We start from the raw sequence: 13,003 nt of genomic DNA on the forward strand, positions 1-13,003 counted from the left end.
AGTTATTTTCGCATTTATGATATTAGTATAGATAATCATGTTAAGATATATTTGTAAAGAAAAGAGATACCGTAGTGGTAGAATACGTGGATTTTAATCGTAGGTCGGTAATTAAGATCGTAGGGATTTTAAATAAAATATCAAAATTGAAACCGTATTTCAAATCACCACGTATTTTTGCGCTCAGTATAAGGCGTAATTCTGAATCATATATCACATCTAAAATGTATATCAACTAAACTCTACTAAGGACTCTACTGAGGACTCTACGGAAGGTGCTGCTTTTGCTCAGCTGAGGGATATTAACTTTTTTTATATTTAATAGTATCAAGTACATCTGCAAGTATTATTAGGAAAATAATAATAATTATGATGATACCTTATAGTACTTATATAACAAATAAATATTCATTTTAGATTATCTAAAAATATTTTATTTATTTTCACGAAGAACTAACGATGAAACCTTTGTTGGCATTGGCCCTCAACCAAAAATGTGCGAGGCCACACACAAATCTGTACTCGTTAACAGTGGCATAAACCGTTGAAATCAATTATTTTACAACTATATTAGAATTTGTATATTATTTTAACATACAGTATCTAAAATATTCGAATTTTATATAACTCGAATTTGTTTTTAAAACAATATTGAGTTTATATTGAAGTTTTCAGTTAAGTAACTTTAAGTAGTAGTTAACTTTTCTGGTGATAAGTTAGGTTTTATCTTGAAGCTGTCTGAAATAGTATTTGTCAGTGCGCCAATAAATTCCATTTTATTTGAAATAATTGATAATAACCAAATACATATTGAGCAGTCCCGTTTGTTCCGAAAAGGCATTTCCGAATGACAAATTTTGTCTGAAACAGATGTCAAATCTTTACAAAAGTCTCGAATAATTGGTGAATATCCGCGATGAAAAGTTCGAGAACATTACAAAATGTTCGGTTGAGACGTTTGATATTTCTAGAGGCCTTACTCTACATAGGCGCCTGTTAGCTCTGTTTATAAAATCAATATTCCATATTAAATATATTAAGACCCGTCTAATCCAGGGTGCAGGGGGCGCATAAAACCCGGTCGCTGCGCGATGGGGTCGCCGCGACGATATGGTCAAGCCTGGAAACATAGGCTGAGCGCCCCGGAAGGTCTTTTAGAACATTTTTTTGGGGGGAGCGGAGTTCGCCACTACATAGGCCAACAACGCTGGCCGAGTGCAAGGCGCTTGTTATATTTAAGACATAGTATAACTTAAGATAATGATAATGTATTTTCCTTTGGAATGTTTGGAGAAAACTACTTGCAGTTTTAAATCAACCAATAATCGATACTTATGTTAAAAGCAATGCTTCTAGCTTTGATGGGTAGATTTGCCAGCAGGCAGAGTAGGCTTGGGGATAGAAAGCAGCTTTATTTTTAATTATTGTAGTAGCTACTTATATAGCACTAGAAGGCAGACTTCAAGACATCTTACCCATGTTTTTTCCTCCTTCCTTTTCATTGTACATGCGAGATATATAAAAAACTAAATCGTTGAATTACAAGAATGAAACTATCTATACTTAAGCAGGCAGGCAAAAATTCAATAAATCAAACTTTAAAAATGTTTATTACCATTTTTTTGTATGAAATTTTGTTGATGTGTGCGTTTCATAATTTAAAAACAACGTGCGACGAAGTGGTTTAGGAAATTGATTCTTTGCGCAGGTATACTCTTATTTATAAATTAAATATATTGTTTGGAATTAAAACTTTCTAAATGTATTACTTGCTTTATACATGTAGTCATTGGATTGTTTACATTTTGTATAAGTACCTTCTTTTCCGTTTTTGATGCCATTCAACAAAGAGTTTTCTCAATAAAGCCTTCATTTTAAATTTGAATAAGTCAATAAATATTTAATTCCATAGAAGATATAGTGCCATGGTGACATTATATTCCGATTTTCTGAACCGAAATTCATACTTGAAAAGACAATTGAGTCGTTTCTGCAGCTCGCGTCAAAGTTTTTTAGGATTTAGATATTTAGTGTTTGATTTCAATTTGTTAAGTTATCGTGGAGGTTGATTATGTTTTGGTTTAATTTGCTTTTTCAATCGTGTGCTGCCTTGTGCAGCTCTTATGAAAGCGGCCCAGTAAGTGCAGCGCCGAGTTAGCAAGCGAGTGCGCTGTCATCGAGAGATAAGAGTATGTAAACTAGTGAACGGGCGTTTGTCGACTCGTTTGTCCAGTAGGCCCCTGCGCTTCAATGCGAGAGGACGGCGCGCGCGCAGCGCATTTGTAAATCTAGGTCGCACTCATGTGATAGTTCACATTTCTCTCGCTCATGAGAAAAAGTGCTCAGTGACCGCACCGCGTTAATATTTCTAACGGTTTACAAATATAATCTCTCCGCTCTCTCGATGCACAGGTGTGATTACAAAAATTTAAAGTGCCAAAATATGACGGATTTATCTATGTGGTTTATGTGATGCCGCAGTGTTAACGTAATTGAGGCTTTTATTTGTTGTAATCCGACCGGATACAGTCTGCAGACGTTTCTTAGAAGTGCTGAATTGATTTTGTGAATGAGTCAGCTAACAGGCGTCGGGATTGTTAACTTCGTCAACGTGCTGCCCACGATCTCAGAAGGTAATATTACTAAGATATATCTACTAATGTTCTTTATGTTGTAGGTGTATATGAATGTAAGCCGCATTTAAATTTGTTTTCAAATCAACATCAACAACAGTATGTATAGAATATAACATTCCTAAATCGAAAATGATTTTTTTTTACAAAATTCTAAGGTTTATTATTATATTTCTTATACGAAACATCCATAAGCAAGAAATTTATATTGTTTTAATAAAAATGTCTTGTTTTTCTCACCCTTCGACGTTTGAGACCGGCACTTAAGGTGTTTCTAACCCTCGGCGCGTGTTCTATCTTGTTAGTTACATAAACTTGATACACCGCGTCAAGTGTAACCAAAGAATTGCTTATTATAACTGTTTATAAGTTTTTCAGATTTTTTTATTTATTTGAATTCATACGTATACATACAATGCTTAGTCATTTTTTCAAATAAAAGTCAAAGTAGGAAAGAATAGCGAAAATAAGGGATGATTTTATTTTGAAAAATTGATCTACATAGATTTTACCAATTGATAATTTTTGTGGCATAATTTTATGTCCTAAGGACTTTTGACAAGATCTTCGTTTTTGTTGATCATATTTACATCAGAATTATGTAAAACATTGTCGAATTCAAGTTATCTTATTAGATCACAATAATCAAATAATTAAATTTATTATTATCTAAGTAATAGAAGTATTAAGTTAGTCGAATAAATAATCCGAATGATTTTATTTTTAAATGCTCGTAAAGAAACAGTTGAACAAAAGACGTATTTTGCTAAAGGCCGTCTACTTTTTGCCGTGTTTTTTCCGCACTGTTTGAGTAAAGCTAGTTTTAACGTTAACGGTCTCGTAATTTCAAATTATAAACACACGACTGCATATCTTTATCCACTAATGTTTTAAGTCGCTACTGTTGATATCCGAAATTTATATTTTTCAAGAGGTGTAAGTAACAATTTCATTAAATTGCGATTTTTTTAGTTTTTTATCTGGGTCAATTTATTTGGAACGAATTATTGAATATACGCTTAAATTAATGTTTTAGTCGGTGTGTAATAATATAATTACTTTTAACGTTAAACGATAAATTTTATGAAGGTCAGTAATAAGGAACTGACTCATATGCACATGACCCGACTGCTAATTTAAAAAAAATATACAATTATCTCATTGTTTTGATATAATGTCACGCAACTAACTTATTACTATTACTACTATTTTTGACACGATAAGGAAGTAAAGGGTATATATTTTGTAAATGGAATACTTCACCGTCTTGGTCGTAATAGTCTTATTTTTTCCTAAGGCAATATATTTATTAAAACAGGTTACATGTTCCTTGTGTGCTTGACTTTGATAGGAAGTGGCACCAGATGCTTAGCATGACCCGCATATCGGAAATCTCTGTAAAGCAATCGATTGAAACTGGACAGATCAACCTTGACGATGCATCCGCTAGGCGTCAGATGCTAGTCGCAAGCGCAGGTGCCGACACGCCCAGGTCAATGACTACAGGATGTAAATAAATTATAAGTAATGAATCAATCTGATCAATTTAATACTCGATTCGGTCAATTATTTTTTGTAGCGTATGCGCGATACTGAGCTCATTATGTATTCAAAACCTACATGTCGTATGTATGTAGCGTTTCGATGAGCCGGTAATTTCTTATTTAACGCTCGTCTTTTGATAGACGTCACTTCGATTTATTGCGTGCCATATTGACGTCTTATACGTTAACAAGAATTAACAAATTATTTGGTCATTTTTTTAATAGTTATCATATTTTGTGTTGTAATAATAGAGGTTTAGTTTTTACTAAAATAATGATCACTTTGGTGTATTAATTGATGATAGTAAACCCTTATGGATTTTCAACTTTTTATCCTTACAATTAGTAATATTTTTAGAGTGGTCTGGCGGCATTCATAGAGGCTGTTGCAATTATAAAATATTTAAGGAGTACGTATTATTTTTGAACTTTGAATCGACACACTACACTTTGTACAACTTTACATTCTTATACAACTATTTTATACATCCTACGATGTCCATTCTACATTTTTTTTATGTTTAGTGATTTTCAATAGGGCGTAAAAACGAAATGTGGCTTGGCTCTGATTAAAAAATACCTAAGAATATGACAAGTATTAAAGGTATAATGAAATTACAAACATAAACCTTGTGAATAGCATGTTTGAAAACCTTGGCAATCTTTCATATGTTTTCATATGTTTCGTATATACTTTATAACTTCTTGATATTATTCCTTGTATTTCTATTTGTATACAAGTTATGGGTTAAATTACAAAGCTTTAAGATGAATATTATTTTTAATCATTCAGAACAATGTGCCGCTAAAGTCTGTCTTCTCAATTGATACCCTAAGTGAAAAAGGTATTTAAATAAATTGTTTACAATTTGTACCATTTAAAATATAAAAGAGCTGAAGTTTCTTTTAAATAATGGCTCGAGTATAATTTGTGGAAAAAATAATTGCTACTTAGTTGCATCGCTTAAAACGCTTGGACGAGAATACGAGCCGGTAGATACTTTAGCACGTTATATTTATTACCTCCTTAGTTATTAATAGTGGTGTGAGATAGTTTTATTAATACTTTATATATATACTGTATTAGGTTTTTATTTTATATTTTATTTTCGGGAAACAAGCAGTACTAGAAATTGTATACTTTGTAAGATTGCGACTCTAAATATAGCTCAAATATACACGTGTATAAATATATCTTAAATTTGTTGTCTCTTCGCAATTCTGAGGTAATTTTCCTTACCTGAAGAAGCGCTGACAGGGCTTAATGTATGGGTGGAGGGAAATCAGATTTTATCGCGCCGTATAAATTAATCTTTTCGGTCGACAACATTATGCTTTATAACGTTGTAAAAACCGTCTTTCACTCCTTGAAAGACTTAATGGATCCAAAATGAAGACGGAAAGTTAATATTTTACTTGCTTTCTCTGTTAGCACAGTTAAAGATACTTATAAATTCAACAAGAGAATTTTAAAAATCGTATCTTTGATCAAGTTATCATACAAGAGTATAATTGCCATTTTATAGAGAGTTAGAGTTGCTTAATAAATAAAGCATAGCTAATATTTACGTTAGAGAGGAGGTTCTTACCGAAGAGCTAATAAATCAGAATTGATACTTTTAGATAGGTACTGGTATTCGAAGTCTGGCGAGCGAAATAACCGCTTGGCTGACCGCGACGTTAGGTCAGGGCTGCATTCACTCACTTTAGAACCTACACAGAATCCAGAAAATACGAGTGTATTACAAAGATAATTGAAACGTTCAAGATAAATTCTATTGCATTTATGTACTTGAGAAAAAGTTTATATGGATAAAGTATAACTATCTCGTGATCTGTTAATATAAGTAAATGTTTGCGGATAAATTAAATGTTTAAGTACGGATAATGAAAAGAAATAATATTTTACCTTAGTAACGTGATTTGCGTATATATAAACATGTAATAGGTTTTGTACATAAAGATACCGTGTATTGATTTGTTTGTTTATGTAATTGAATGGAAGTAAGCTATTGATATATGGAATTTTAAGTCTTATGTTAAAATATGCAGGTAACGAATAGTCTCAATTGATCTCTTCATAAACGGTATACAAAGAGCATTTTTCACCAACAATAAATTGCATAGCTCAATTCGCATTTACATTATAATAGATCGTATTGTGTGTAGGGTCACAGGTTCGAGGTCGTGTAACGTGCGCAACTCGTAATGCCTTTGTGATCATGCAATATTACGTTTCTTATCCAACCGTTACATCCTCTAATATTCTGATCTACATTTTCTTAAAGATATTATAATACAATATAACTTTAATCTGATGTAATGATACTCGAGGAACGCTGCTTAATTGAGATATAATTTGAAAAGGTTTCCAAAGTTTAAGCAAAATGAGATGTTTGAAATAGTCTCAAAGCGGATAAGGTGAACGATATTAACGTCAAGGCTTTATTAACAATTTTGGGAACAGAACACATTATAAACACCTGCTGCACTATATATAAAAAAATGAACGCTTAGTATTCCAAGCGAGTTTCGGAGCGAGGCAGGGATCTCATTTCAGTTCTGGTTGAATAGTTTTTCGTCGCTTATTGTTATAGGTTTTGTGTACAATCTATTGTTGTCCTGAATGGCCTCTATCTCGAGTATGTGAATGATAATCGTAGTATTAACCTACCGCAGTGATTTATATTAAAATTGAACGGGTAACTTATTCATCACTTCTGCTATCCAACAATTTCAAATATGGATCGCTTTAAGGATCTAATGTTTATTATTTTAGATTTATATACATATTCTATCATATTGTGTATACCTACATATATAACATATTCATGATTCCTTGTCCAAACTGCTTTTAGAAGTAAAAATGCACCTATGTGTAGTTATTTATATGATTTAAATATATATATTAAATAAGATTTTCTATTACCTATATACCTCTGTCTTAATTCCTATTTAAGCATGGTTCGTGAATAAAAATTTAAAAATGAAAATACCAATGGAAAACGACTATTTACCCTTATACAAAAATGTTATCTATTCACTTTCACGTTGGATATCATAGATAAATATGAGATAATTAAACGTAATACAAACTCACTTTGTTTGAAAGCGGCTTTAGCTATCCTTGGTTTGATAATTATGTCATATGACTAACGTTACGAGGTGGATTCGACAAAGCAAATAAACAAGATTTTAGGGACAATACTTTTACAAATTTCCCATATTTACACAGCGATAATAACATTTACACATATGGTAAATTTTACTTGAATTAATTAAAGAAATTATGCTTCTTTCTTAGCAATATTGAATTTAATAATTAATCATAAAATAATAATAATAATATAAGATTTGTATGGATTCATAACTCGAAACTAAAATAATTATATATCGTATTTTTGTTATGTGTTTTCTTCGTCTATGTAAGTTAATTACATTCCTTAATTGTCAACGCTATAGTTAATTACTTTATTGTATCTTTGTTAATACAAAGCACTTGGTGGGATTGCTTTTGAATATGCTATTAAAACATGATTAAAATTAATAGAATTTATTATTATGCAATTGTTAAATTATAAATTGTTTGATAGTCAAACTGTATATAAAACACCAGTCTTCAAATTAAATGATTCATATAAACCTAAATAATCGTTGAATTCCGATCCTGTGAATCGTTCTGAATTGGCCGTAAGTGCTGACGCAATGTGTGCAGGCACAATTGGAGTATCGGAACTCTGATTTATTATAGAGGATAACAGTCATTTATTAGACTACCAAGGTGTGGCTGAACAGATTAGCAGAAACAGTTTGCTGAGAGAATAACATTTTAAATTATAATTATACTACGTCACACAATGTAATAATGAAAACACTTATAACAAAATTAAATCGGATTCAATGATCTGCAGTATTTATTCTGTAAAATTCACTTCATGTATCATTTGAGAAATGTTGAAAAGACGCTATATTGATGCGTGTAGGTATTTATTAAAATCACTTTGACTTTTTACTATCATGTTCTACGATTCGAGATTTTTCTTATATAATAGCTGGATAAAGAACAGGATGCTTATAATTAAAAATCTATTATTTTTGTCTAAAATATAAATAAATAAGCTTTATGTAAGGGATTCTACCATTTTCTCGTTCGATTTCTCAGATTGGCAGTAACCAACGCTCTAATCAAGTCCATCATAGCCCACGCACTTGTTAGTGCTTGTTTTAACAATAATATGCCTCATTACCCTCTGAATCATCAAAATAATGCTACTGTTTCTAGCTAACGCTTACAATAATAGTATGTTGCGAACAGTAATAGGCATTCGAATGTTTCTTGTTCAAACTCAAATATTCTTGAAAAATATTTCATCAACATTATTTAGGTCTTAAACAATGAAGGATATTTGTAACCTCGCTTTATCATATATTGTCCAATTGAGACAATAGAAAATTATACGTATCAGCAAATGCCACATTTGCTACTATATCGGTTAGAATAGTCAGAAAATTGTCACATACGAGAACTGGAGCGTATTAAAACATATTTTTGGCTCACATTCAAATGCCTACGGTATGAGCTCCATCGCGTAACGGCGCCAGTCTTCTCATCATTTATTGACATTTTATCTCTCAACATTATACTTTTCGAGACTCTTATTACTTCAAAAAGTCAAACAAGAATTTCTCAAACAGAATGGTCACTTAGTTTTATAGCTTGGATGATTCAGAGTTTTAACGCAAGCCGTTGATGGAGATTACGACTTTCATGTTACGTTTTACATTACTTTAACGATTAGCGCATTAACTGCTTCTCTTTATTCTTTAATTGAACAATTATGGTTTATTATTATTGTGAATATACTTATAAGCGTAAACTATATGAATATTGTAACTAAATGATCACACCGTGACTGCACCAGTTTAACTGCAGCGGCGCAGGCGCAGCGCGGTGGGTGGAATGGCACGCGGTCCGCCGCGCAAGGTCGACGAACGACTTTCGCACGTTCAAAACACGCTAGTCGCCGTGTTGGTTTTGTTGCTTCTATTGCTCAGTTTGCTTAGATGTGCAATAGCAGTTATGATGTGCAATAATAATGATTGATTTGATTTCGTTTAAGATCTATTTACATAATCATTAATACGATTAAATATTATAATTTTAAAATTATACACTGACATTTAACATACCTATTAACCTACTATTTAGTATAATGGTAAATAACATTATTTTAAAGGCGTAACATTATTATCCCATAATATTTTATGATCAAATACTGTTTGTAAAAATATTTTTTTTCTATTTCAGGCTGTGAGTTTGTCCTAATCGAAATGTTTAGCAGTAATTTTGGTATATTGTAATTTACATTTAAATGGACGGACTGGGAATGCAAAGTTAATTCAACTGCACTATAATTGCAGATTCTTTCTGGCTTTCGCTTTGAAGCGTTACATGCACTAGTGTTCACATTAAGTAATTTTCCATTTAAGTCCACAAATCATTATGGTGAATATCTAAGGCTCGTTGAAGGATTATGTCAAATGAAGGCATTTTATTTAGTGTCATTTGCGAACTAAGATTAGTTTAGGTTTTACTCATATATATTAAATTTGTAAAGCTTTTTGCTCCTCGTATGTTGTCTTGTAAAATTTTATTCAAGAATTGTTAGTAAAATTTTATTCTTTAAACAAATGAATATCCTGCTTAAAGCGAAGATTTAAATAAATAAGTAAGTATATGTCTTAAACTTTGTTTCTGTTGTACGGTAAAAGAAGGTGTTATAAAACCCTGACTTTAAGGTCTAAATGTGGGTGATACACGCGCAGACCTCCCACGAAAGTGTGAATTGTACTCTCAAATTCTCATATTCACTTTCGAATAAATTCTGTCATGCTAAGACTTTGTATTTCGATCATAAATGGCTAGTCCATTATTTCTGGTACCAATCTAACCATAGCACTCCGTGTTATTTTTAGTTCTTTAAGCATAACAATAGAATGACTGTCTGTGTGATTCGTGAAAGTAAACTCGACTTGTCCAACTAGTAAACAAACTCGATAATGTTTTATTTTATAATAAAAAAGATTTTAAGACTACGCACACGTAATTTTAATTAGGTTATTAATATTATTTGACTTAAAAGGATGATTAATTGATGATTTAAGTTTAAATAGGTAATTTGGTTATTGAATGATTTCGTATTTTTTTATTATTTTTTTTTTTAAACAGATTTCGGCTTTGCTTAGTTTCGTATCCACCGTTTAAATTATTTCATTTTAATTAATAAATAATTATAATATTTTAATTAAGTGCATTACATCTGATCTTTACTTACGTTTATTTATAATAAAATTTTCTGGAGATCGAATTGAGTATATCAGTTTGGCACAAAGCACTTACATTTAGCTGGATTAATGTCGAGTGGCGATGGTCGGCGTGGGCGAGACGAGAACATTGGGTTCATCGGACAATCCCGGTATGCGGAACTGTGTATCTGGTTCGTCTGCTCTCCAATTTATTGTCACCAATGCACTTGACTGCAAGTAGGACGGATGATTGATGTGGACCCCAATTGTGACAAAATATTGTATTGATTAGTTAATAAATAAAAGTTTTTTTAACAAAGATTCATAATAATTACAGACAAAAAGTGCTTATATAATAATCGTTTGGAAAGTTTCGTGATCATATTCAGGTCAAAAATAATTTATCGATAATTCTAAACGAGTTCGAACGTACATGTGTGGTAAAATCCATTAAAAGTTTTCGGCTTTGTTTCTCACAAACTGGTTTCCATTCGTCCTTCTTTAGCTTGCTCTTTTCGAACAGTAATTTGTTTTCAGTTACAAGTTTAAGGTTCGTAACCTTTTAAGAAATTGTTTTGTAAAAATGGGAAATTCAAGCATCGAAAATTATTTGCATCGTAATGTATTTCAGCATTACATCAATAAATGTTATATAACAAAGATAATTCTTAAGTCCTTAATAATTTTTATTTATAGAATCTTTTACAAGACGCATTTAATGAAAAAAATACGACGAAAAGATTATGAGTATTCCTCATACATTACAATCAAAACTATGATTTATTATACTTTTAGAAATGTTTAAAAAGGAATTGCTAACCTTCAAAGATTATAGTATTATTTAAAATAAACAAATGATTTTAAAACGAAAACCCTATAATAGTAAATTATGTGGATAAACACTGACCAACGCCAAGACCTGTTTCGCTCTATTCGAGAGGGTAGCCGTTCTGTATATTTCATACTAACTTTAGCTGACTTCGTTAGATTGGAATTGAAATACCTATTACTGTACATATTTCAGTGTCTTAAGATTTCTCGTTGTCTAAGTTTACAGGCTCCTTACTAAATTTCCTAAAATTGGTATACCTGTTTTGATGTTCAAATATAATTTGATATGTCTAAGTAAAAGGGTTTTTACTCTTATATACAAGTCCAAGAACTTTATAGTAGCAATACAAGAAAAAAAAATTATATGTTTTCCGCTCATCAATCGAAAACCTTATACGCCCGTTACGGCTGGTCTTATTATACGTATTACACTGAAAAATGCATAGAAATCGATTGAAGTCTTCAAGTTATAAACTACATACATACAAACAGTGAAAATATTGCCAACTTAGTTCAATTTTGGACTCTATTCACACGTTAGTACACTTTCAAGAAATAAATCTTCAACACGTTGTTTCGAGTGCGTCGGCGAGACATAACATCACTGTAATGAACGTAAATTGGTTAATTTCATGTTTTACATCATTAATCATGGATTACGGTCTTAAATTGCCAGTTAAACAGTTTCCCGCGGGACGCGAGGAGGGAATTACCTTACGACCGCATTTATTACCTGAGTAAAAGAACTCGAGTAAGGTACTTTACATAAAATTATATTACTGAACTTATTTTGAATTACAAATACTTAATGTAAGTATTACCTAATATAGAGAAATATATTTTTTTTCTATTTTATGTTTATATTACTATAAGAATGGCTCTTTAAGCTTAATACTAAATAAATGCTGAAAAATAAAATTTATTATTTTATTCTCAATGAAATTAAAGTGGATGAGCATATAAGAGTTTTGGAACATAAAGTTACGTTCCTACAGGACAAGGAAATGTCAGTAATAAAAAGAAGGTCTTCCACAGACCTTCTTCTTACGTAAACTACGTGTACTCTGTTTTAACATTTGTATTTATTTCTCTAAACGGTCGCTATCATAAAATACCATAGAAAGTGCGATATCATTCGAACATCAAAATACCAACTACTTTATATCAATATCTATATTATGTATTGTAGGTAATGTTTTAATTACATTTTTTTATCCTTTACACGGAAGAAACAAGATAACGAGGCCGTTATCAAAGATACGGAAATGCATTCCTTTTGATATCGTGTTATCATTAACATTTAAAAGTAATTTCATATTTAATATGTTGTATAAGGTGAGATAAGAAATTTCTCAATATGTATGTCTGATATGATAATCGTTTTGTTAAATGAGTTGTGATAGCCCAGCGCTTAACACTTGAATGTTAACCGATGATAGTTTGTGCAAATCCCCCAGGCAATCATGTTGTATCCAATGAAAATCTGCCACATGTGGTCAAACGACCCCATTGGAACTCTTAAAGCTTGTCTTTTATATATAATTAGTTATCATCCGCGGACTCGCTCGTTTTTTTTGGGGTGGTCGTCAGATATTTGGCATAAAAAGGCTTGGCTTATACTTCCTTGGAGTTCAAGCTTGCTTCGTACCAAATTTCATCAAATTCGGCTCAAAGGTTTGGTCGTGAAAG

General features: G+C 31.5%; 1 protein-coding gene across 5 annotated transcripts in view; it reads left to right on the top strand.

Annotated features, from left to right (window-relative positions):
- The window catches only part of LOC113403075 (cyclin-dependent kinase 14), a 70,896-nt gene that overhangs the window by 9,761 nt on the left and 48,132 nt on the right, over positions 1-13,003 (top strand). The window contains exon 1 of one of the 5 annotated variants that reach the window (XR_010309396.1): positions 2,217-2,633. The exons of the other annotated variants lie outside the window; for them this stretch is intronic. The gene's annotated coding sequence lies outside the window, so the exon portion shown is untranslated. Of the gene's footprint in view, positions 1-2,216; positions 2,634-13,003 lie in introns of those variants that run through there. 5 annotated transcript variants of the gene reach the window in all.

Source organism: Vanessa tameamea, chromosome 16, assembly GCF_037043105.1.
Source record: "Vanessa tameamea isolate UH-Manoa-2023 chromosome 16, ilVanTame1 primary haplotype, whole genome shotgun sequence".
Lineage (NCBI taxonomy): Eukaryota > Metazoa > Arthropoda > Insecta > Lepidoptera > Nymphalidae > Vanessa > Vanessa tameamea.